We start from the raw sequence: 27,868 nt of genomic DNA, 5'->3' as shown, positions 1-27,868 counted from the left end.
AAGGCATTTATTCAGATGTCATGGAACTGTCTAATAAAATATAATCAAGCCTTAATTCTGGAATGTTTTCCAAATAGAGTATGGAAGCATGACTTACATCTAGTCTCTACCTGCATGTAATAAATCTAAAGGAGCAAAGCCTATAAGTTACAAGTTCTACCATCTCTCTAAAAGTTATCTCTTATAATGTTGAAATTTCAGTATATTAACAGAATATTGTACTAATTAGAGGCCTTTAGTTTTAAGTGATATGTGCTATGGAATGATAGCTAGTGCTGTAGCAGCTACTAGAATCCTAGTATTCTACCTATTATAATACTAACTAAAAAAATTGATTTGTAGGAAATACATGTCAAGTAACTTAAAATGGTGTTAGCAAAATCCTTTCAGGAAGACTCCTTTAATGCCCAGTTACACCTTCACTCAGTAGGTAAGACATTCCTTCATAATACTGGTTGAATTTTATTTATATTGATTTTGGTCAGAACTTTTGTCTCAGGTCAGAGACTAAAGTGCCTTCATGCGAGCATTTTGGCTTTAAATATCAGTGACAGGCTTTTCTTTAGACATTTCATTTAAATGACAGTAAACATTAGGATTGCCCTCCTTCAGTTCAATCTGACCTTGGACTCTTGGGACCTTTTGAAATTGCCTACTTATTCTGTCAGCAAGTTTACACCACTCAGACACTAAAATATCATTACTGATTGCCTTTCTAACTGTAAGCCTAGTACTTTTGCCTTCTTCTGTCACAAACAAGTTTTGAAGATTATTGAGCTATGAGGTAAGAATAAACTTAAAGAAATTTTTTTTAAATATCCAAAGCTGTTTGGGATGAGGGAAATTTATTTTGCTCCTTGATAAGGTGCAAGAGTGTAAGTTAGGTGTATACCTTCACTCATCATTTAAAAGTGCCCTCTATGTAATGTAAAAGCTATCACACATCTTAGATGCAGAGCATTATTTTTCTTTAAAGTGTGCTTTTCAATGGAATTGAATTATCTACTGAAAATAAGAATAATTTTCTATCTGTCTATCCCTGAGTTCCACTGTGGAGTTAGGTCAACTTTTCTAAAATGTATAGAGAGCCTTCATTCCTTTGACTTAATATCATAAGTTTGTAGTCTAGCAGTTTTATCCTTGCTGTTTAGCCACTGCGCAAGAACACATGCATTCAAAAGTAAATGTTTTTGATAGTGATAACTGTGGAGAAATTCCTGTCATCAAGGAAATCAAGTTGGTAACATGTTAATTGCATCTGAGAAAAAACCCCAGCATTTTTAGGTGGGACACAGACGAATACACATTCAGGTTTCAAAGACTGTCACACATATATCTGAAATATTTGTAAAAAGGGATAAAAATATTCTTGTATCAGAGTCTTGATACAGTTACACAGTTGTCCTCTGTGACTGGCTTTTGAGAAGGCAATAAGAGTTGTTTGTCAAGAAAGCACATTCATTTAACATCTGAAAAGTTTGTGTTTGGACATATTTAAAACTGGACCAAGAAATTTAGATTCCTTTGAGTATATTTTTAACCAACACAAATTTGGAATTCCTTAGTGTGTCCAAACATTAAAAGATAGTACAATAATGCCTAAGAAAGGACAGAGTTTTCAGGATATGCAAATCTAGGCAGGCAAGAAATGGGGACATGTGGCCCCAAATTCAGGCTACATGGACTAAAAAAATTTCTGCTTCTATTCCCGGACTACCAGGCAGTGAAAGGACATAATTTATGAGAAATGGTGACAGACTTTCCCTTAATTAATACAGTAGCCAGGCCACACAGTGCTATGTTGTCCTACATAAAAGGATCTCTTTTTCCTGTGAACATTTCATTTCCTCGTTTACTTTTTCATCTGCATTTCTGTAGTGATTTGAACACAAACTTGCAACTTCCTAGAATCCTATATAATCATACATAATATTTTATGGTTAAGCAGATAAAGGAAGTTTCTTGCTTCACATTGTTCTTAAAATAAATTATGCTAAAAGATCATGAACATTGATCCTCTCCACACTGAAAAGGAGGGCCTTAAAATTAAATAAGCAACATCTAATTTAGGTATAAATAATCTATAAATGGAAATTTCCTGCAATGTATACTTATCCCAAGATCCTCCTGTTGTGTGGTTACAATGGGTATGTATGGTAAAGAGGATCACAGAACCAGTAGTCCTGATGCTCATCCCAGCCATTTTCCTTACTGGAATCTGTGATATCCTCTCAGATTAACCAGTGTGCCTCACTGCGTTCATTGAGGAAATCTTGTAGAGAAATGTGAGGATGTGCCTGATGCATCTCACAGACAGGGAGTCAGCTGTCTGTGCTCCTCAGCTGATCTATACACACACACAGTAACTTCAGCACCTGTGAAACTGCAGCCTTGCCGAGCAGGTACATCATCTGTGCAACTGATACATCTGGCATGTGCCAGACCCATGCATATGGACTATACAGTCAATATATGCATATTCAAAATGGGACCATTTGATAAGGGTATATGACATCCACAACATTGGCCCAAGGAAGTAGCAGGAAAAACAATTCCAACTTGAAAAAGGGACCTGTGCACATGGGTAGCTCCATGATTGCACTTATCTAAGTAAAACTACTCAGTCAAAAAAAGAGCAATAGCAATAAAGAATTATTAACTATACAAATAATTAATCTCATCATAAATAACCTTTTCCTTAAGCTTTTACATGGGAAAAAGCCTCATAAGCTCTTTAATTAAAGATTAACTTTTTTAGTTCCATTTTTTACTGTAAACCATATTCTGTGATCTGTCTTAATTGATAGAGTAAGTCAGCAGCAATTTTTTGTAAGAAGATGTTACCAAGATGGGGACTGTTAGCAACAGTTTGAAATCACTGGTTTGGAGTGGATTATCTGATCCTTTTTGTTTGAGATGTGGATCTTCGGGGCTTTTTGCTGTTGTTAGTTGGTTTGTTGTGTTTGTTTGATTGTAATGTGAAGAAATAATTTGGGGCTGCATAATGAAAAAAAGAGAAACTGGATACTTCTGTGACCTAGAATTTAACTTGCTTACTCCTGTAAGCAAGTTAATTTAGGATTACAGTGGTAGTACATTAGTAGTACATGGTTACTCAAGAGCATATGCTGTACCTACTCTATATTTATATTTTCAAGTATCACAGTCCCTGCCTGAGCTGCTCGTATCCCTATTCCCTGCTTTACCTCATCATAAGGCAGGGAAAGTCAGGCAATAACACTGTCACAGTAATGTACTGGAGATTCCAGCTGTTCATAAAGACAATTTTGATGAAAGCAGATGAACAGGTTGTATGATGCCAGCTCCAGTGTCAAGGTCCTATGGGAGTCCTGTTGGTCAATATCAAACTTAGACATGCCATTGCAAGGGGTTTCACAGATTTTAATCAGGAGTAGATGTAATGCATAATATCGGGTTTCCAGTTAAGAGGATGCCTTTTTCCTACAGGTGGTTTTTAGGGTGGTTGGCAGTTGATTTGATGGACTGATTGAAACCACAGCTCAGACCATGTACACGTGTTGTGTAAGCAGGGCATCAATTTTACTATGATGCTTTAAAGCATTTATTTATTCAAGTGAAGATGAAAAAACCAATATATCTTGCAAATTGCAGCAGTATATATTACTGATTAACAGCTGTAAGGTAAAAAAACAAAACAGAAGAGTTATGCTGAGTGGAAAATAAGCTAACTAGAATTTTGTAAATTAAATTTCTAACTTCTAAATGTAATTTTGTGATAAAGAACAGAGTAAATGCAACTTTCTGAAACTTACTTTCAATTATCACTGTCAGAATTCAGAAAATATAAAAATAAAGTACCAAATATCAGAAACTTGCATTTATTCTCCTTAGGTTTAACTGAAGCAGAGTTCAAGCAATTATTTCCCTTTGTCACCTTATGGCAAGAAGAGCATATAGATAAAAGGGCCAAGATTTGTACTTTCTAGAACAAGGTCACAACTTGCTTGCCTTGTACATAGCACTCTTTTAGTATCTGCTCTTCACTGATTCATCAAAAGTTGTGGTATTCCAGTAATGTCATTAGTACATGGCATGCACACAACAAATTATATCGGGCTGAGATGGGAGCAGCAGAAGGAAATGGATATAATCAATCAGAAAGTTCCATCTTACATCCCACTATTATTTTTTTTCTTCAAAAATCCTTGCTCTTTGGAGGGCAAAGAAATTTCTCTCCATGCCTAATCTTCATAAGGTAAAAGCTAACTCATCTAATGCCGTCTGTGAAGAAAAAGAGGTGAAAGCATGAAAGGTGTCACAAGTATATTGATTAAACACACCCTACTTTTTATGATTTTTTCTTTCCCTTGATACTTCCCACTTCAGGTTACCTGATAATATACAGAAATGACCAAACTACCACTCTGACAGCCTTAGAGAGGACAGGGGAATTGTTTCATGTTCTTCACTGAAAATGTGAAATTGGCTTTCTTTGCTAACATCTAGTATTACCTATGCAGAATTTTGCAATACTGACCTTTATTGACAGAGCTCATAAAATCAGACCTAATGTCTGCTCATTATTGTAAACTGACAACACAAGCATCATTTCTGTAAATATCACAGCCTAATAAACAGCATATCTGTTTAACAGGTGCTATGAAGCTTCAAATTACTGCAGGAACTCACATTCTTGTCTTTAACAACCTTCCGTTCCAAAATGGAGATGTGCAAGAGAGCAAATATTAAATATTAAACTGTTAGAGTTAAAAAGTCCCTTCTGAAACTGTTTTCTTGACAAGTCGATTATGAAAGCACAAACGTGATGTGTTTCTAAAACAAGCATCATTATTACTGATTATTTATCTTGGAGTTAAACAAGGATGCCCCAAGCACCATAAAGAATACAAATTAAAAACTTCTTTCTTTGACATCATTTCTTCAGGTACAGGCCTTGCTTGCTACTCTGAATATCACCTGAGAGCCAATCCTGCTTTTTTTATATATATGCATTGAGGAGGTGATTTATAAATTGTGGGCTCCTTATTCTGCTGTTTGGGCTTTTTTTTAAGGCAATTTTTTCCTACTGTTTTTTCTTGGAATAATTTCCAAATCAATACTAATATAACATATGTATCTCTAATGTCTATATGTGTCTGTAGAACCACTATTGAAAAAAAGAATTCACGTATCAAAGTGATCTTCAGGAGATATTTTCCTTTTACCTTTAATAACTGACAACTTTAATTATTATGTTAACAATTGAATGAGACAATAGATGAATGGACAATGAAATGAAGAAATATAATAATTCTTGGGTTGATATCTTCAAACAGCCCTATTAAGGAGTATATATTAAGCTTGACAGTAATAATACAGACAAAATGTGAACTACACATTTGGTGTGGACCTCTGCTTAATAAACAGTCAGGGAGTCCATTCTCTCCTACACACAACCATGAAAAAAAATGGCACAGAAAGAAAATATTTCCCTGTATTTTTTTACAAAATTTAGCTAATAAGGGAATTTATTCAAATACCACCAAATATATACCATATATATATAAAACAATGTAGATTTTATCCCTGAATCATCAGAATCCTGAGTCTGAATGTCACCAGATTTTTCTTCCTAGGAAACAAGGTCACTTCTATAAAATGCTTGGAATTAATGCTGTATACCTTGATAACAAAATGATCTGATTTTGTGAGGAAGACTACTGCATTACAACATCACATTAAGAGACCAGATATCAGACTTAACAGGGTTAAAAAGAAAAAAAATCACACCATCATCACAATCAGTCAGTACAAAATGGCTTTGAATTCCCCGTTCCATCTTTGACTCTACCTTAACAGAAAACCAGAGGGAAAAATCCAATTCCAAAATGTGGAAAAGACCATGTTGCCATGATTGATTATGGGTAAAATGAAACGTTTTGCCAGCTTACCTGATTGAAAGAGAATGAAAAATCACTGCAAAGCCCAGCATCCAAAAATAATGTGATACATGTCTCCTCTTGAAACAGTCCAGATTTCCATCCACAAAGCCTTACTAATTGATCACAATTTCTGTATTCTCGGTGGAAAACACAGAGACCTTTCCAGAATGCTCTCTGCTTCTGCCTCCGCTTCCTGTTCTCAGTCACTCTATGGTACCCAACATATACGAGAAAACAGCTTATTCTGCGCAGGGGGGCCGGGAGGGGAGGCAGGGGCGCAGTGACGAGCCCAGCCCGCAGCACCTGACGTGGCAGCTCCACCTACTGGTGGCGAGCCCGAGCCGGCGAGCGCGGCCGCCCGGCCTGGAGCCTCCGCTGTGCCGCCTTGCAGCCCGCCGCCTCCTCGGCTCGCACCCGCGCTGCCGGCAGCCAAGGAGCAGAACACACCCGCGGGGCCGCGCTGGTTATTGAACAACCCCTCCAAATGCCTTTTGCATGAAATAATTAAATTTTGAAGCCGTTGGCCGTATACATTGAACAGAGCATTCGGTTTTAAATGTGCTGTTTCCTTTAAAATGCATGGGAACAGAGGAATGTGTAAATAACAGACTCCCTAACTGCCTCCCTAACTGGTGTATGCAGAACTTGCTAATTATCTTGATACTTTCTTATTCATTATAAACTACCATGTATTTTTGGCACCATGTTCATGTCTTTCACATGTGTAAAATGTACTATGCTTATGTAAAATCAAAGCTCAAAGTCTTTCCCTTAGACAGGCTTCCTGGGCATGTGCAGATTGACATCTGCTTACCTAGAATTCCTCTGGCCATCCTGGGAAGAATTATTAGAGCACTGGCTCCAGCACCACCTCCTCCACGAGCAGCAGTATTGAGTGAATAATACGCTTCGGGCAGCATATTGTTGTGTCCTGCCTGGCAGCTTGAGGAGCGTTGTGTCTGTGGAAAGTGAAGTGTAGAAATGCTGAGCAGTGTCAGCAAGTGTGTGCGATATAATGACTCAAAGCCTTGGGGTAGAGACTGCTACAGATCCCACCTAATTGAAAATCAAGCTACGAGCTTTCATGTTCAGTCATGTGGGATTTAATAAACAAACACGATTCCACAAAACAAGAATAAATGAGTATAACAAGCAATTAATATCTTGCTTTCTTGCAGCTCCTGTAGTTCCTTTAAATGCCTCTTCTGCAGAGCTTAGAAACAGCCCTGTTCTCTGTTCCCTGGTCACACAGTTTGTTTTGGAAGCAGAGACCCCAGGGCAGCCAGCAGGTATCCACCCTGATGGCCCCTACCAAGTCACAACTGCACAAAGCAGCAGGAGTAGTGATAACTGCCTACAACTCATGTCCCATATCCCTCATATCAACAGATATCCCCTTTGCACTTAGCATTTATCCTAAACCATTTTGTGTCACTTTGCGAGAAGTCCTTTTGGTTTTGGTTACACTTGCTGTGTGCTTGACAGATATAAACACCAAATTCCTGAATCTGGCAGCAGGAAACAGGAATACATTTTCAGGGGATGTATGTATTCTCTATGTACAGAATAATCTCTGTGTACTAAGCAAAAGAGATGTATCAGTACATATGTATATGTACATTCAAAATGTTTGGGTATTGTAAACTTGGGGCATACAGAGACACTCCTCATCATACTGCTCACACAAGTCCCCCTGTTTGCTTCAAAGAGATGTCTGGAATTTTTAATTTTTAATATAAAAAAAAAGTTCTTGAGGGTCATTGGAAGTTTTCTTTAGAAAGTCTTTATGTCATTGTCCAAAGGTAATCATCATCTAGTAACATCAGAGAGTTAAAGGGGAGTAATACATGTTGAATCTGCAAAAATTAAGAAATGTGAATCTAAATAACAAACAATTTCAATTTTGTTAAAAATTAAAAAGCATACTCCTTAATACTAGCTGTGTAATTCCAACAGAAACAGGTCTCTGAAAGACAGTTTTTAACCTGAGTTGGTTCAGAGGTTTGATTCTTTCTTAAGTTGTATAAGAGTTTAGTCTTAGAATAGCTAATTTTTGTGAACTACTGTTCCACAAGATGGTTAGATTAATGTCAAATTACTAGAGAACCCCCAGTTCTGCTTTTTTGTGATACTGTCCTATATTTATTGCAATCCTCTGTGATATGCCAGTTGGCACAATGACTATACCTAATGCATTTGTCTGTACTAAGACAGCCTTCTCATAGGTGTAGGTGCGCTATTAGAGAAATATTATGTCACTAATATAAACACTTCAATTATCAATCTTCACACTAAAAGAAGAGTCCAGAAAATCTAAGTTTTGTTTGTAGAAATTCTCATGCCACACAAAGTCATGGCAAATGTTCATTTACAGAATCACAGAATGGTTGTGTTGGAAGGAACCTCTGGAAATTATGTAACCCAACCTCTCTGCTAAAGCAGGCTCACCTCGAGCAAGTTGCAGGATCCCATATAGCTGGGCTTTGAGTATCTCCATGCAAGGAGACTCCACAGCCTCTCCAGGCAGTCTGCTCCAGTGCTCTGTCACACTCAAACTGAAGAAGTTTCTTCTCATGTTCAGATGGAACTTCCTGGGTTTCAGTTTATTCCACTGTCTCTTGTTCTGTCACTGGGCATCATCTGGGCACCATCTGGTCTCATCTTCTTGACATTTGTCCTTAAGATAATGTATGCGTTGATAAGATCTCCTCTTGGCCATCTCCTCTCCAGGCTAACCAGGCCCAGGTCACACACAGCTCATGTACAGCCTATATTCTTCTTTATTCATGTACAGACTTTGAATAATGTTCTTAAGAACTTTGAAATCTATCAGTGGCACAAACAAATAGCTATATACATTTATAATATAAATGCATCAAACCATCTATATGGTCCTCCCAAACCCCTGAATTTTTAAATATGAAAATTTCATTTTTAAAACACTCTATATTAAATGTTTATATGTGATCAATAGTATATATACAAAATCTCCCTCCCCCCTTTCTTCTGCCTCACTAGATACCACTGCCAGATCTGAAAATCAGAAGTGACCATTCAAAGGACAACAACAAATAGGCTGCCTTGGGAAAAGTAATTTATAACAATTCCAGCGTGACACTTGCTTCAATTTAAATTATGATTACAACTTTTAATGAATCATCACTGAGTTGAAAGTTCAACTCAGAAATTACATTTAAAAATGTAACTTAATTTCTAAATAATCTTTCTGGGAATCCTGCCCCAGGTGCATTTTTGCTCCCAGTAAAGACTGAATACATGCAAAGCTATCCAGTCACTTTTAACTAAACATCTCAAATACAAATGTTGAAATATCTTAGTTCCAAAGAGGAAAATAATTTTGAAGCGTTAAATATGAATGAGTACAGCCCCTGTATGGGGTTTCATAAGGGCAATACCTGTACATATCTCACATGTAAGCTTTCAGCAATTAAGTTATCAACTTGTTTTAACATCAGATATTTTATTTTATTCATACAATTATTTTTTGTCAACAATTCTCCTTAGTAATTCTCAGGCACTGTTGTGAACTAATGTACTTAAAGGCACCAAAATATAAAATTATATTATCTCTACTCCTTTAACTACTTATCAATGTTACCTGTTGAAAGAAATCAAAATTGCAGTATTTAGCTAAGTGTAATGAACGTGACTTTAATTCAAGTTCGACGCTGGCTAATATAAGTGCATAAATTTCTTCAATTTCTCTCTTTCTTTTTCTCCTTTTATCCCTAGTGTGCCAAATGAAAAAGATCCTGCTTTTAATAAATTCTGTACCAGCTACTAATGCATATTTACAAGCCATGAACCTAATACAGTAGCTTAGTAGCTTTTCACCTAATAATCTGCATTTTTACTTGAGAATCTATTTTAACAGGCCACAGAGCATACTATCTGAAAAATTAGCTGTTTTAATTATTCCTAACATCATAATAAAGATATATGATCAGCAATCTGTACTTTAATGGTTATAGATTTTAATAATAACAAAATTGTTTTAACATTATGTTATTAAATAATAGTTAAAGCCCTCCAAATCTTGTAGAAGAACCAATAAGAAGGCCATATGCAAGTGGACTCCATTGCAATAATTCCATTCATTCAGTAAAAATCAACTAAAAATAATTCACAAAGCATAAAACACCCCAACCACCTTTCATATGGGCCTAAGTGCTTCCAAAATATTCATCTCAGTTTATAAGTTTCCTGTCATTTAGATGAACTACAATCACAATCATAAAGTTATCATGAGTGGAACAAAATGTACACAACAATCACCGCTTAGCGGTATCTTAAAATGTTCACTTATAAATACACATAATATGTTCATATATTTAGAAAGAGTAGGACTCTTGTGTATCTACATTTTGAAAAAATAAAATCATTGTATGACACTGATGTCTAAGTTCAATAATTACCAGCAAACAATAATAAAATAACTGGTCAATAAAAAAAAATTTCTTATGCCAGTGATCCTCAAGGTAGAGGTGGGCCTAACTGCACCTTCAGGAGCTTTGCAGCCAACCTCACTGGCATTGTTCACTACTCAGTGGGAGATTTGGTGAAAAGTTCCATAGGTTAACTGGAAAGATGTAGCTTTCCCACCATATATGTTCTAAATGTTTCTACCCTCTAGTATGTAGTAGGCACTGCATCTGCTGCCACTGCAGAAGTAGTTTACAAATTTCCAAGTGGTAGAAGCAATATTTATACTAATCTTGCTAATCTCGCTTGATAAGTTTTTTTTTTAATTTTATGTCTATTTAATCACAAAACAGGAGAATCACAGAAGGCAACTTATTTATTAGTAAATATGTCTTTTGCATGTCATATGCCTCGAGAACTTACAGGGATACAGGCAAACAGGTTAGGAGAATTTTGAGAAATATTAGGTATTTATGTGAGTAATAAAAGTTAGGGGACAGGCACTGACTCAGATAATAAGAGTTCAATATCTAAGGCTTGCACTCTTCTTGTATAACTTCCAGAAATTAACGTATGTATGTGTCTTAGTTCCTCTCCTATGAAATAGAGATAATTCCTGATGTCAGAAGGGGCTATAGCATAAATTAATTTTGTTAGACAACAAAGCTCTAGAGATCAAGAGTGAAGAAATATTTTGTTATTCCTTGTAAAGTCCAAAGAGGCCAACCAGGCCTAGGAAGCTATTATTTCAAGCACCTTATGTTCACAGGACATGGACAATGTTCAAAAGGATCTAACATATATATGACAACACCAATAAACAAAGATGAAATGAAAGCAATTGATTTCAGAGTGAACAAATACAATTTAAGGTAGGCAGATTTTAAGAGGTGGAGAAATGAATTAAATGATACCTCAGCAACAAGTGCACTAGTGTGCTCTCAGAGCTAGTAACAAAATCTAATAATGTTCTCCCAGGACTCCTATAAACAGAGAGATTGCATTCATATGTTTTCATTCCATTTATTGCTACTGAGTCATGTGGTTTAATTGGTCAGATGAAGGGTAATCATCACTTGGAGAGAGGGGAGGTTTTGTTAAGCAAACCTCAAGTTATGATTTATTTATTTGCTAGTCTTTAAAAGCTGGAATGCCTAGAATAATTGCTCTGTTTAATAACATATGCTTGCCAAGTTGATCTTGCTTTAGAAAGTTTCTCTGTCTCTCATAGTATATGTAGCAGTTATGTGTACTAAAAATAGTACCTTTATAACTAAACTATGAAAATATATTACACCGAGAGAAAAACATTTCAAAAAATTTACTCCAGCATGTTAAAGAAAAATAATTGTACTTTGATCTGCTTTTGGCCAAGAATGATAAGGATAGAGAACGTGTAAACTGCTGCACCGAGTTGTAAAGTACAGGTACACAATGTCACAGAGAGAAAAGATGGAAGAGAGATGTTCTTTCAAAAAACATTGTACTTATTCCTTTTCAAATTCATCATTGGTCATTAAAAGAGACTTCAGTGTTAGCCTCAAGCAGCAAAGAAATTGCTGGCTTTAAATTTTGAAAATATTGTAAATGTGATATAAAATAGTCCCTTCTTCAAATGTAGATACCAAGATCAGAGAATTTTTATGTAGAAAAATTTTCAGAAATCTTTTAAATTCCAAAGCTTTTTTTTCAGGCAGAGGTAAAATGTGGTAGCCTGCACTAATACACCTCAGATGCAAATATTTTAGATCTGAAAGAAATGTAAAAACTTCAAAAATTGTTAATGATTAATAGTCACCAAAGCAGTTTCTCTTAAAGTAACTGGAACTGGGAAGAGAATATTCTTCATGTTTAGAATAACATTAAATTTCCATTTCACTTCAATGAGTAATTTGCAAAGGTGACTCTCAGATGTTAAAGGCAAGAATAATAGGCTTTATGATTTCATAAGAACTAAACAAAGACCAATAACTTCTGATTGAGATTCATTTATATCTTTTTAAAAGATGACACATCAATAAACCACTGTTCAATCTGCAGACCTGTCTTTTGCCTGAGCAATTTCCAGATTTAGGTCTACAGTTTGAGAGTTAAGAGATCTGTGGATTAAAAAAAATACAAAAAATAAAAAGGAAGGGTTCTACATATGTGAAGCAGCTATTTCTTTGAGGCTTGTAAACGACAGGCGCAGATAAGTGTCTGTTGGCCAGAACAGCTCCAAGCATTGCTCCTTAAGCTTAACATGCCATGCGCTGTGGAAACTGGAGTTTGACCTTTTGCTCCATCTCTTCTGGGCAAATGTTTTTGCATGATTTAGTAGAATGGTTATTTTTTATGCAGATGACTGTTAGCCATGCTCTAAGAGGCAAAGAGAGATTTCTGGTAGAAATGAGCTCTATCAGCATGGCTGAATAAGCAGAGAGATTCTTCCATCTATCCTAGTTTTAGGAGACTTGAAAAAAAATCAGAAAATGAGATTTATTCAATGCATATTTGTTTTCAATCCTATGGAGTTCCTATAACTACTATTAAAATGGTTAATAAAACCAGGAATAAATCATGTTTGTAGGTGTTGAATAGCTTTAGGAGATTTAGATTCAGCTATGAGAGATTTGCTAGGATCTCTTTGGATCTCTTCTGAAGTTTTCATAGAGAAACTCTTTACTTTCTCACTGTAACTGCTGGAAAGTTTGTGCCACTTTGTGAAAAATCCAGTTTGTATGGGAAAATAAAACCTTAGAAAACTCCAGAGAATCAGCAGTTAAGTCTATTTAATTACTGTGGCACTTTATTGTGGTATATCAGAGATCTTATAATATCTTATTTTAATTTTACTCCTCATGAAGATACAGAAAATCAAATCTCACTTTGCCAGTGAGCTTTAGCACTAAGATGTAATTGCCATATACCTACAGATTTTAGAAGTGAGGAGTAGAAGGATTAAGATTACATAATAAAAGCTTCTCTGAGTTTGTATATATTTTTTATAATGCAACTGAAATTCATATTTATTACCAGTACACCTTTAACTAAATTGCTCCTCTACTGCAAAGAATTACATATTACTACTATTCTAAGTAATAAAGATTCATATAATTTTCAAATTTCTTGCACAAGTGTTATCTCACTTTTAATAGTACAGATGTTATTAATTCAAATTATATTTTTTCTTAGATAGCATAGAAGTTCCTGTTTAGTTTATGAAGTTGAATTTATATCCAAACCTTTAATATTACATACCCCAATGAAATGATAATTTTCCAAAAAATACATTCAAAAAGTGACTTTAGAATTAGACTTTTGAATATGAGCTTCAGCATTTTTGATCCCAAGCAGGCCTATATGCATTTATGACGTATTTCAACATTTATACAAGGTTGTCAAAGCATATTGCAAAGGAAGATGCTGGGAGATGCGGGCACTGAGGAGCGGAGCCCGTGGAGCCGGGCCGCGCTCCAGCACCGCGGACAGCGCCGGCTGAGGGTAACACTGGCGGCACTTCGCGGGGAAACCCTCACAAGTGTGAGTAGCTCTGTATAAAGGAGTATTTTAAGGAAAAAGGTCCTTAAAGTCAAACTAGAGCGCCTTTTTTGGTGCCAGCGGGATTTCTAAGGGATTTCAGTCCATGCTTGCACAATAGGTATTTTGAACTATTATTATCACTGCTTGCACTATTTTAGTATTTTGGAGTCCTTTCAGGGTCCGAGATCCCAAAGCAGAGCTTGAACAAGCATGAAAATGGACCATTTTCCTGGGACACTCCAAGGCTTTGGGATAACTGTGATGAGTGGTTTAAGCTGACAAAAATATCCGTCATTACTCAAATGGACTGTCTCTTCAGCTACTCCCTTGTGTTGATGACACTGATTTTTGTGGTGAGTTAGATCATGGTTCCCAATTATAAGTACACAGTTTTCATCTAGATCCATTCCTAGTTAACTCTGCACTTTTTTCCTCCCCCAGGCCCCATGTTTTGGTATGATTAAATTTTCCTCCACAGCTGAGAATTGCTGAGCCAACCCCACATGCAGGTGGCTGCTAGCTGTGTGATGTGACAGAGCAGGTGTACGTGATAGAAATAGAAGATAAAAGTAGAAACAGTCAGCTACACAGCATTCCAGTGTAAGGTATCCTTTAGTAACACTAAATCCAACACTGCTATTATAGGAATTGTGGCTAGAGACAACTGGGGTGAGGCAGTCAATTTGTACATTAGTCTTTTACAACTAATAGTATCCAGAATACCAAAGATCAGTTCTAAGATGCTATAAAATGCAATGGAACCTTGGATTAAAGTAAGTAAAACAGCTCACGCTAAACACTCTTTATTGAGCAATAATGTAATAGTTCTTGCTACATACAAAGATTCATTCCTTCTGTCTTACTTAACAACTTTAGTTTTCTTCTGGCTTTCAATAAATATATAAATGTCATTTGTGTTTTGCAGGATCAATAATCAAAGGAAGAAAACCTGCACACTTACTTGCCACTATATCTGTAGTGGGGAGTAGTGCACAAAGAATGATTTATTTCTAAACAGAACATGGATTAGTACATAGTAAAATAAAGATATCTGGCAGTTCCTTGAGTTTTCTGCAGTTATGTGTATACCGATGTATTCAAATATTTATCTCATTGTAAAAAAAAAAAAAGAAAAAAAAAAGAAAAAAAAAAGACAAAAAAAAAAAAAAAAAGAAAAAATCGTGTTGTGTACTTTAAATGTCAAGGCAGTTGTCAGGAATTGGTGAGCACTGCTCAGTGTTGCCGTTGCTGTAGTTAAAGCTGTGTACTCGAGGGTATCGCGGGCAGGGTGTGCGGGCTCCAGCGCGCTCGGTCCTGCCAGGAGGTGGAGCCAGCACGGAATCCGCTGCCGCTTCGTTTCCTCCCTCTCCCCTCTCCCCCCTCCTTTTTTTCCCCCACGACCAATTTTCTGATCGATGCTGGGATTCAAGGAGTGAATCTCAGAACAGGAAGCAGGCGAAGAGACTACAGAATACTGCAGAGGCTCCTTTGTTGCTTTTATGGGGAGGTTCTTTATTTCTTTCCTTTTTCATTTCAGTGAAATCAAGAGTTTACAAGCTTCTTTGCCCAGGAACCTGTACCTGCAGTAGAAGAAGCCTCTCATCATCTATCTACAAGTGTATGGATATTTCTTATGCTATGATTTTTAATCCTCCTTTAATCAGGTAAGACAACATTATATTTAATTAGAATGCTAAAAGCCAACAAATTCTAGCTGGTTTTTACCAAGATTCTTCTCTTGTGGAGCCACACCTAGTTTTCAATTAATATTAATAGAGCAAGAGGAGAGGAAATAATAGCCATCTTTGCCACTGCATGGATTTTTCATAGCATTCAATCAGGTCTTAGCACAATAATGAAAAATAATGTTGCTCTTTGCAGCTTTCTGGTCCTATGTTTTTTAAGCGTGCATGTTCATAATAGGAATTATTTTTGAGTTTGTGGTTTTCATCTTAATTGTGGTAATTTGTTGCTGCTGTTTTAAGGTGGTCATCCACAAGTGTTTTCTTTTTCTGTGGCAGGCTATATTGGTGCTGTATTCTGAATACAAATTTGAATGTCTTTTAAAGCACACAACTGCATCTCTGGGATTGCACAATTTTGATGCAGAGATGTACTGTTGCTTCTTTATAGCATTTTCAGTGTGAGGCTGTCTTTACTTCATAGATTCATATATTTTTTTTCTGTGAGGCATAGGAGATTTATAGGATTCTCCCCTCCCTCATCTCCCAAAACAGCCTCTCCCTGATGGAAGACAGAATGGAGGACTTGTCTGTGACTAAACATGGTTTTGCACTGCTGCATATACCATATGAAACACGTCTGTTTTATGACTTGTTTTTTATATATAAGAATGAAATTTTTATTTTGAAACTTCATTCCATATTGCATGAGAGAGAAAAAAATATTCCTTCCATTATTTTTTTAGAAGCATGATACCCACTGGGAGAGACAGCAGAATGACTCAGGAGGTGGGAAGCTCATGCAGCACCCCCTGACTCTTCTTTCAAACCTTCTGGTCTTTTTTCTACCTTCTCTTCATTACACCAATAATGGTTTTAGTTGGTAAAAACAACACAGACATTCATTGACTTACAAAGTCATAGATCAGAGAAGGGTCTCAATAACCAGGCTGGGAAAAATACAGAGACTGTGCAATCAGTTTTTTCCCTGTTGCTTTCTATTATAAGGTGGTAAGTAGCACTTCATCAAAATTTTCACACATCTGTGAAAAGGCAAACTTTTTTCTTTTTGTGGTGATTAGTGAAGCAACAGAAAATTGCCTGTTGGGATTTGAATGTTCGATGCTGTGTTGGCTTTAGATGATTCCATAGATACAAGTGAAACATTAAGAAGGTTCACACACATTCTCGCCATCTCTGCAGGTTGCCTGCTTAGCTGCATTTTTCTGATCAATGTTTTCAATATGCATTATCTGGTTATGGCTGAGCCATTGCAATGTCTGAAGGTCTCTTCACTAGATGGTAAAGGTTCCTTCATTATTGAATGGATCTGGAGAAATGATGAATGATCATGTCCAAATGATCTGCTGTTTCCTCTGGTGACAAATGCATTAAATAATTATGCTCTCATATGTCTATAGGCCCCACTTCAACAACAAACAGACATGTCAATGGGATGACTCACATTCTCAATATTGGGGAAGCGGATAAATACCTGGCTCTGTTCTCTTGATTTTTAAACTGCACCAATTTTCAAAGAAAAAATATTTGTAATAACAGAAATATTACAGTGTTCATAAAATGCAGTTAGTAGGTCAAATGGGCATGTAGCTTCAAAGGTAATCTTTAGATTAACTCTTCTGTTTAAAAAAATAAAAAGAAAATTGACTGAGTTATCATAACCCTTAAAGGAAAACATTGAAGCAAAATTCTTACAGATTTTGAATATGTTTATTGTGAACATTAGGTCTTGGCACATAAATGGCTGTATCATATCAAAGCCTGATCCAGATATCTTTGACTAGGAATAAAGTTGGATATTTCTGAAGGAGTTCAAGCAAAACTTGACCCTAAGAGAAAGCTATGTTGTGTGAAACTTAAGTATAGGGGCTATTAAAACCTACTTGTTACTTTTGAATACTGAATTACTCTAAATGAAGTGTACTTTGTACTCATGTAAGCATCAGATCTCAACAGCAGAGACCAGTGTACCCACCCTGCAGCAAGAGCAAGAACAGCATCAGTTATGCTGCCAGGGCTGCTTCCTTGATTTCATCTCAGACCTGGATAGATTTGTGTGGTCACTACCTGCAGCCCTGCTCCACCCCCAAGGAGCCCTAAAAACTCTCCCACCCAAGGGCTGGAGAGAACACTGAAATCTAATATAGTCTATATGCTTGACTCATACCTGGTAGCAACAAGCGCAACCGTAATCCCGTTATGCTCTCAGCGGGAGCACAAGAAAATATCAAGCAAGATTTTCACTGTGTTGCTTCCAATGTTTTAAGGCCATAGACATGCTCCCACCAGCTTCTCAAAAACCACAGTGGATCCTTTGCAGCTGCAGACCCTGGTCCTGCACTCCCCCTGAGTGGAAGCAGCCTCTTGCCCATCAGAGCCTTCATGTTCCTCTCTCTTTGCCCTCGGTCCCAGCCTGCCAAGCAGGCATCAGGAATCCCAGGGCCTCCTTTCTAGAGGCTTCCTGAAGTCACTAGAATAAATTCATTTCTTGTACCGTCTCTCATTTCATGGACACCCACCATTCTTAGAAATGCTGGGTTAGAAGACATTTCTGCCAATGGTCACTTGTATCTCCTGTTCCTCTGTTACTGTCTTTGAAAGACAAATAATGTACCTCATTTCCTAGAGGTGGGAAGGAGGAGAGGCAAATGATGTTGGGAATTACTAAATGCCTCACAAATTAAAAAAAAAAAAGCTGAGGAAATAATCATTCTGTACTTAATGCATACTTGGGAAGATATCCTGTAAAGAAGGTTTGGGACCAAAATACTGACAGAAAACAATTTAAAGAAACATTTAATAACTATATTCATACTCTTCAATTCAAATTGCAAGTTTGCAACTTTAACTCTCTTATTTTTGCTTCTGAACCTACTATTGGTTTTCTTACCTCCAACTGAAGTTCAGCTGCTTCCTCTTTCTGCCTCTGACTCGTCTGGGACCAGTAGAAGGGCTTTGCTTCCACTCCACCTTTCAGTGCTGGGTGCCTCAGAAGTTCTCAGTATTAACTGTGCTGAAGGGGCTGCTAATGTAGAAACACAGCCAACTCATGGCAGCTCTCTAAGTATTTATTACAAGCTGCTAAGAAGCTTTTTCTGAGCATATCTAGAAATTATTTTAGAGACATGTTAAATGGCCAGATTTCAATAAATTTAAACAGGAGCAACAAGACTCAAACTCATATTGCCTGAGCAGCCTACCTGATACAATCCAGAATAAATAGATTGTAGCAAAAGCTCTCAAAAAAACTGGCTGGAAATACATTTTAATGTTGCAGTATTACCACCATGCTTTATTTAATAAACACAAACCCAGTTTTTAATCTTCCTATTAAAAAACCAACAACATAGATTCATCATTCTTGCCTGTTGTTTTTTAAACTTGTAGGTTAGGGAAATAATACTGTCAAAGTTTTTCCAATAAGCAGACTAAAAATGTATTTTTTCTATTTAATGATGAAGTTTTTGTTATAAGCATTCAGATGGAAAGAGGATAGATGAATCTGCATTGTGAAGTTGATATTAACTTTCTATTTTCATTGAAGGAAATATTTCACCATTTATAGTGCCATTAAAGAAATAAATCAAGTATCAACAATCAATATTTGGCAAAGCTGAAAGCATTATGAAGTGATTCACATAATGGAAACATTAAGCAAACAAAATTCTGTCAGGTTGTCCATACTATATGGAAAAAAAAATTAAAAATAAAAAAATAGCAATAACTTCTTTTTATGTCTCTCGAGATGAAGTTCAGTGATTGTTCTATGTGAAATTTTCTTAGGCTTTGTGCAATTGTGATCCTTCTTTCTGCTTGATTCTTTGCTTGGTTTCCGCTGATTTTGGCCAGATGAGTTATTGTTGTAGCTAATGCTAGTTGATCCTCACCATCTTTCTGGAGATCCTCACAGGTGGTTGCCATTATGCATTAAAAATGCAAACATCCTTCCCCAAGGAAGAGGCTTGTGTTCAATAAGATAATGATTGTTCCATGCAGGTTACAGCTACCTTACCTGCACAAACTGATGACAGACAGCATGAGCAGGCACGCATTTTGAGATGATGGATGTCCAGGTTTTGAACGTACAGCAAGGGATTTTCTGATGCGGCCTTGTCATATGAAAGGGGATGCCTTTGTTTTATGCCATAAGGTGCTGATTGTCTGGTCTTAAATGGAGTTGTAACATACAGCTTTTGAGTAATTCAGATGCCAAACCACCTGCTCTAGCCAAAATATTGGGTACTGTTCAAGACTGCAGTAAAAGCAGGGTGGCAGCAGGTCCAGCCAGCCTTTAGCTTAGCACTTTGGTTTCAAAGGCAGCATTTGTGCTGTATGGAACTGCACAAGCCTACCTGATTATTTTGGCCTGTTAACTTCTGGCTCCATCGCTTTCCGGTCACCGATACCGAGCTAACTTAGTTAAAGCTACAATGTTTCCTCATTTACTGCTGTCATTCCTCTCACATCATGGTGAATGTTGTTTTAGTTGAATTATTACCAGCAGGCTTTCAGAGTGGGGCAGAAAGAGTCCTCCTATCTGAATGGGAGGTAATTATGCATCATTTTTTTTCGATACCATCTTCACCGTGTCTCACCAAGCTCAGTGTAACTGCAAAATCCTCCACAGACTTTGATCCCAATGTAGTTTTGTTTGATGATAAATGTAAATGACTCACTCTGAAATTAGAAGTCTGACTCAAGTTCTCTAAAGCAATACACTGTGTTCTAGACTCACCCGTTTGTCTCAGTAGGATAACAGATATATTAGGAGCTGGATTCCATACATGTATACAAAATGGAGACAGATACAGGCAAAAAAATTGACAGTCCGTGATCTCAAGAAAAACAGTGGCCAGAGTTTCATGGATCATAAACTGTGGGGAGCAAGGTTAGAAAAAAGTGTCCTTTGCCTTTGCACTGGGATTTGCAGTTAACAATCAGTTCCATAAACAGGTGCCAGCACACAGTAAACAAACCATATGCTTAAAGGCAAGTATATGGCAAATTTCTAGACAAGCACTATAATGAAACAAGGTCTCTGCCCAGGATAGTTGAAATTTGACAGCCTATCTCTAAGTATGCTAGTTGTATTTTGTGTATAATTAAACATTTGTGCCAAAGCCAAATGAGTGGAAAATCCTACTTCTTGGGCCACAAGGCAAGCTTTGTTAGATAAGTCTTCCCTCCTGGAAGTTTCTGGCAAAGTTATTTTAACTGGCACTGTAGCACGCAAGGTTGTATCCAAAGAGTTTAACAGGTGTATTTGTAGAGTGTGTGAGCTCCATGTGTTTTCTCCTTGCTGAAAGTCAATAATGCAACCATGGAAACTACAAGATAAGTACTGACACCAGGCAGGATGAAAAAACCTTCCATCTGTAGTTGTGTTAACCTGAAAGCAGACATGGGGCAAACACTGCACGATTGTTTGCAGATTGAGTCTTTGGTGATGGCTGCACAAACACCCTGTGCAAATGCGTTCACACAGGTTAGATTTTTCAGTGCAGAACCTGGTTTCCATTTTGTGAAATGGGTAGCACTACAAAAGTGTTGACAGTAAACAGCATCCCAAGTACCACAATAATAGTGCTGAAAAGTTCTCCTAGTGAAGCAATGAGAATATGCTTTGAAAATGCTGGGATGCAGGTTGAGTTCTACTTTCATTTGGCTTCTGGAAAATACTAATAGATGAAATGAAAAGCACCAAATTTTACTCTCAGAAACAACGGGAAGATGGAAACCTTTAAGGAAGTCAATTTTATTAGAAAGAAATAGACAGTACATGTTACTGGGCCACACCTAAAAGAGTCACTTTGCAACAGAATAACATTTTATATCTTGCAGAATTTGCTTTTGTAGTTATGTTGGCTAAACATATGCAACAGTCATAACATTTTCAAGACTTATTGTTCCAAAATTTTTTATGTTATTTTCAGTAATAGTTAACATTTAAAGTGCTTCATGGCCTTTATGTTTGTGACCATAAAAAAATACTTGTGCTTTTGCCAGATGAAATTTTTGGATCTTTCATCTGAAGCAAAGCTTTGGCCCTCAAAGCTAAGCTGATTTCTCCTACCAGAGAAATCCTATACTTTACTACAGTAGTATTCTTCAGGGGAAAAAAAATGAACATAAGCCTCAGGGAATGATGATGGTGATGATGACCTTTAATGTTATATGGCACACTTGGGTGTTATTACTCATGCTGATATCTTGCTCTTTGGAGTGGCAGAGGCTGGGAACTCTGGAGAAGTGATCTCCATTGCTGGGAAAGGGATTATATAGCTTTTCTCAGTATTGACCTCACTTCCAAATTAATTCATGGATTCACACATTCTCAAAATAATCTGTCCTTAGTGAGAAAGATGAAGGATATGATGCAGAAATGGAGTGAGCTGGTGAGCTGGTATAAATATTGTGAGGATGGGTAAATGGCTGTGGAATTGTGGTAAGAGGAAATATCATGTGGGAATCTAGAGAAGAGTGACTGATGGGCAAAACACAGTCAAATGTAGGGTGGGGGAAATAGAAATTTTAGAAGGGTATACAAATTGAGTTTATATGAAAAAAGTTGAATACATTGCAAAAGAAAATATTGACTTGTGTATCCATGTTTCTGTATGGATATGAGCAGCGTGATATGCACAGCTCCTGTGGGAAATCGTCCTTGCAGTGGTACAGCTCCAAGTTGCAGGTGATGCTGTGAGCAAGGAATACTTCTAAGAATTCTTTGGGGAGCTCCTGTATTCCCTCTAATCAGAACCTGTTTTGCTGGCTCAAACATAGTGGGAATGGAAAAACTCTCCTGAGGAAGTTTTCAGCATCTGCTCTGTTGTTTTATTCACGCGTACCAACAAATGCAAATTGAGTACATAAAAAACCCCCATACATTTAGGAAATTATGCTGAACTGGAAAAAATTTATCAAACTCCACTGAACAAATATCAGTTTCAAATAGTCCGGTTACAATTTGCTGCAGTTTTATTTTAGCCTAGAATTTTGTAGGTTGTCCTCAGCAATCTTTCTTTTCCCCATAGTTATAAAATATTATAATGAGCAAGCCTCCACTCCTTTTTTTTAAAATAAAGTTACCTTAAAACTGAATCTGCATTTTTTTAAAAAAAGAGACTGAACTTTAAAGCTGTTAATTGTTTTCTCCCTCTTATGAAAACAATCAGGAGCTATAAAAAATTAGTTTGGGGCAGATATATGATGTAAGTATTCAGATTTCCATTTCTGGCACATTTCCATACTTCCGTAGCACTTGTTCTTTTCCTAACATCACTACCCAGGAAAGCGATGTCTGAGTATGAAACAAGGCATCCATGTCATTTCAATAGTACGTTGCCATAAGGTAACTTACTAAGGGTTTCTCATGAAGTTGGTGTGTTTCAGCTGAGACTCTTTTTAAATCAGGGGACTGGTATAATAAAAAGTGGGCAGAATATCAGAGTAAGCACTCATAACCATTCCCTCTGATCCTGCACTTATGAATCTGCATTGCTCCCTCAGGCCTTTCAAGTTTCTTGATGCAATAGTGATAGTACCTTCCTGCTCTTACTTAACTGCATGTGTCGGCCATAGGCACATTGTCCCTCAGGATAAATTGATCCATAAAGATGTTTTCATAGCGTTCAGAATATTTTCAGTTTATGTCTTGATATGACAGGTTTTGAGAACACTATAAAAGGCAAACAGAAACTGGGCCTGGCAAACCATTTCAGGATTTTTTTAATGGCATTTCTATTTAATTGTGGGCCAATTAACTACTCTGTTTCCTTTCAGAGCAAAAAGGAAATCTTCTAAATTTAATAGAGACTTGTTTAATGCTTTTTAATGTTATATATCTGACTGAGCTTTTCATTACCCAGGGAAACAAGCATGCAGGTCACTGGGGAGTAGTGATGATATTTGCTCTCTGCCTTTGCATGGGACATGGAGGGGATGAAGGGGCAGCTCTTAAGCTTTCTAACAGTTCCTGTATGATGGTCTGGGAATCCTATATAACCATTTGGCCACGTTCTGCACAAATCAACAACCATATTACTCATCATAGGATGTAATTTCATGCTGGTTGGTTTAATTTTTCCCTTTTGGTTGCCAAATTTTGAATATGCATCCAGTCTTATGTGTCTCCCACTGATGACATCTTCATTTAAAATACATAGTTACTCAGCTGTAGAGATGCCTGTAGTGTGAAGCTTTGGACAGTTGGCAGAACTGTAATACATAAAAACCATTAAAATTACAGTAATTAATACATATTGTTCAGTATTACAACAGGAATATACAATTTTCTCCCATCTCTGTCAATGTGTATCATAATGCAGACCCCATATATTTTCATATGTTATTCTGGTTCCCAAAACACATGTGGTTCTGCTTCTTAAAACACAAAATGGGAGCAATGGTAATAGGCACAAAATAAGTGGCTGATATTTAGTAAGGAGGTGTAGAAGTAAAAGGATCTACTAAATATTTCACACTTTAAAAAATCAGATTAAAAGTATGCTGTGGAACACTGAATTAAGGCTGTCTTTACATTCTAGAAATCATGATTTGTAGCTACTTGTGAAAACAGCAGTTTGAGTGAATTGTCTACCATCAGGCAGTACTGAGTACTCATCTCTTGCCCCTTCTAGTCAGTCCTGACAGACAGGCACTTCTAGGGCACAACTTGCCTCATCTTAAGGTAGATATCTGAAACAGGTCAGAAGAATTGCCTTTTACAAGACCTACTTTTCTCCAGAAATATGAAAGGAGTTCAGATTGGCTTAGATGCAGATGCCAATAGACACAGGCATCCAATGCCAGAGAAGGCAAACCCTACTTGTGGCATGGCCAGTTCTCCAAAACAGCACGCAGACCTTGCATGAAGGACACAGTTACCATCCTTCCTTTCCCCTTCCCACTAGTCACTTCTCCTGATGCCTGTGCAGCACCAACGAATCAAGGAATCCTCCTCCAAAACAAATCTCACTGCTTTTAAGAGCTCATCCATATTGTATACTACATCAGACAGTGAACATTGCATTACAGTATCTCCTGACAAATGCACTAAAACTAAAGCAGACCTCAGTTCTATGCTGTCATTTCAGTCCTTTTTCCTACAGTAATAGGGACTTTTTATGGGCATGTTCATACACAGTTTTAGGGAGACCATATTGATACACATATGAGTGAGTTATTGAATACATGTTTACACATACTTCACAGAGCTCCTGTCACATTTATAAACTCATTTCCACATTTTTGTCCATCCTTCTAATTAATTCCAGTCCAGTTATCTCAGGTTTTTATTCCCTCTCTTGCCCATTCATCCCAAGCTTTTTTGCTTTCTCCTATGTCTGCTTTCTCCATTATACTGCTTCCTCCCCCTGCTTCTGCTCCCCAGCCTGGTCTCCTTTGTATTCAAATTGATCAACCTAGATGAACTTTATGATCATAATAATCTACAAGTCTTTGAATTTTTCACGTCTCTGCAACCAGCCTGCAGGACTACTGCAGCCAATTTTGAGACAGTTGCTTTATCCAGGCAGACAGTTCTTACACGTATCATTTCCCTGGAGGTTTCTTATGCTGCCGGTCTTCAGTCTGAGATATGTCTCCCTTTTCTCCTAAATGACCCCTTTTCCTTCTGGGTTTTTATGGGTTTTTTTTCTTGTTTGTTTGGTTTGGTTTCTTTAATAACGAACATAAAAATGATCTAGAAGAAAAAGATGAAAGCATTCCCACTCCTGGGTCAGCAGAGTCCACAAATACAGACTTCAGTTGAAGGAAAATGCCCTCAGATGGACAATGAAATATAAACAGAAAAATGCATTATCTCTGTAATTCACACTTTTCAAATCACAATTCAAATCTCTGCGGTGTTCTTTCAAGTAGATGCAAACTAATTTTTCAAAAATTTTCAACTCTAGGCAATTATTATAGATACTAGTCCAAAAGAAAAAGTCCCAAACTCAGAATGTGACTTATTCATGCTTTGAAAATTGGTAGCTATAAAATTTTAAGGGTAAATACATATACATTGCCTTTTTCTTAGAAATAGTCTCATTTGAGTTGAAGCTTCCCTCTAAAAATTGGTCTGAGGCAAAAATGTAAAATTTTAGCCCCAGCACTTCAAGTTTAGCATAACTGAGCAAGAGAGGAAGAAGAAAAAATAAAAGGAAAATGGATAGGTCAATGTCAAGTATCTCAGTAATAAACAGTACCATCAGCCCCATCTGCAATTAGTATGAGACATCGCAACTTGTAACCAGTAGCTGGCTTGGACCCATCTGCACTCTGTCCCTAAGGATATAGTAAGAGCCGCTACCCATAAACCATCATAAGACTAAAAGAATATTTAAAAGTAAATATGGGACCTCATCTGTGACTTAATTTCCAGAATCAGTGAAACCACTTTGCTTCTAGTTTATTTGAAGTGGCACTTCACTGAAACAAAGCCAGCTCTTCCATTCCAGTGGCAAAGGGAATCTGGTGACGACCATGAATGAGAAAGGAAGTTGTACTGTGTAGTTGTGATTTTTTGTAGATGTGGCTTTTTGTGCATGTGATTCTATCTCCTTTAGAGACCTTGATGTGTTTCCAGGTGCAGCTACATAGTAGGGGCATGAGTAGTGCTTATGAGGAAACATTTTGTGGCATCCTGCCCTTGAAGGTTGATAGATATCCAGGGAGTTAATGCTTCTTTCAAGCTGCATTAACTCCTGCAGGAGCCCCTTGGCAGCTGGTGCTGTGCAGCTGCAGGGAGCCTGTCAGCGTCAATACAGTTCCCGGGGGAGAAATTCTCATCTGTTATCCATGGAGATATTTGTTTCCCCCATGTGGGATGGTCCTCATGCTTTCTGTGCCTATTGTGTTTTGGGTTTGGAAGTTTCTCAACAGGCAGTTTTGTTTGTCACTAGTCAGCTATCTTTGCAAATGCAAGCCTATTTAGAAAATGCTCCGTTCAGATCCAGGTTCTCTTTAATTTGCAAAGTTACAAATAGGACATGTACACCCTCACGTCCTCTCACATATACCAAGTCAAAACTCAGGGGTTTTGCATGTAGCGGATGAGGTTAATTTTTTTATCAAAAATATACCAACAGCTTGAAAAGAGTGGAGATGATGTAAAAACTGTCCCAGCACCCCACTCCCTAGGTCCGTTTCTATGGTTTTACAGTCACCGTTTCCTATTTAAAAAAGCCCCACAACACCCGCCCACCCGGAGCAGGGGAATTGGCTGGCTGCAGGCAGTAGGCAGCATGGCTGACTCTGTATCCAATACAGACGGCACGCAAATCTAACTGAAGGAGGGATGGTGATCCCCCGGTTTCTTCCCGCCCTGATGGTAAAGCCCGAATTTGGCTCCATCGCTGCTCAGCTCGGCTCCAGGGACAGCGGGGAGGGACCTCGCCCGGCGGGGCTCCGCTCTCCCTCGCCGGTGGCGCTGGAGGGCGGGTTCCCCTCAGCAACCCCCCCACTTGTGCCTCTCCTGCCGTTATCTGCCCGAACCACCTGCTCGCTCCCGCCCCTCCTGCTGCTCCCGTGTGACCGGGCCGGGCTGAGGCTGCGGGGCAGCTGTTGCCCTGGAGCAGGCCGTGTGGCAGCGGAGGCTTTGCGGGAGTCCCGGGCCCGCGGGCGGCGGCGCTCCCCCCGCGCAGCGCGGTGCCGCAGCCGCCGGACCGGTTGCCTGGCAACCTCCCCTGGGCGCCGCGCCATTGCGGAGCCCGGCCGCTCCCCGCCGCCTCCCCGGCCGCCTTTTCCCTCGGCCTCGGCGCTTCCAGAGACACCGGGCTGCCCGGCTCCCCTCGCTGTGCCCACGGCGGGGGCCGAGGCTCGGGGCGGCGGCTCGGTGCCGCACCTGCGGTGCTCGCCGGCGGCGCGGGCTGGGCGGTGGCGCCCGGCGGGCTCCGCCCTGCTCCCCCTGCCGTACTCCCCGGCATCCTGCCCGCTGCTCCCGGCTCGCCGCAGCGCCCGCCCTGTCGGCGCTGCCGGGTTACAAGGAGAGGGTGGAAATGTTTTGCGTGGACGTGGAGGCTGCTCGCGGCTGCTCATGGCGATGGAGGGCTCGGTCCGTGCCCCTTTGTCCCTGGCTCGAGGGAAGCGTCGCCCGGCTTCCCTGTCGGAGCCTAGCCTGGGCTTACGTAAGCGATAACTGATAAGGCACAGGCTTATTCATAGGTTGTCTTTTCGACAGAATGCAGTAAGAGGCTATAAAAGTGGCATCACAGAGTGTTACCCACAATAATTTGTCCCACAGTGATTTATGTTGTTCATCCAAAACTTCTA

General features: G+C 38.4%; 1 protein-coding gene across 5 annotated transcripts in view; it reads left to right on the top strand.

Moving 5' to 3' along the window:
- The first annotated feature begins 14,520 nt into the window (after positions 1-14,520).
- SCN2A (sodium voltage-gated channel alpha subunit 2) overlaps positions 14,521-27,868 on the top strand; it is a 74,151-nt gene continuing 60,803 nt past the window's right edge. For 4 of the 5 annotated variants that reach the window (XM_058809449.1, XM_058809444.1, XM_058809450.1 and 1 more), the window contains exon 1: positions 15,318-15,553. The gene's annotated coding sequence lies outside the window, so the exon portion shown is untranslated. Of the gene's footprint in view, positions 14,663-15,317; positions 15,554-27,868 lie in introns of those variants that run through there. The other variant, XM_058809447.1, reaches the window with a different exon arrangement.

This window comes from Ammospiza caudacuta, chromosome 8, assembly GCF_027887145.1.
Source record: "Ammospiza caudacuta isolate bAmmCau1 chromosome 8, bAmmCau1.pri, whole genome shotgun sequence".
In the NCBI taxonomy this organism is placed as follows: Eukaryota; Metazoa; Chordata; class Aves; order Passeriformes; family Passerellidae; genus Ammospiza; species Ammospiza caudacuta.
This window is presented reverse-complemented; position numbering and strand designations above follow the sequence as displayed.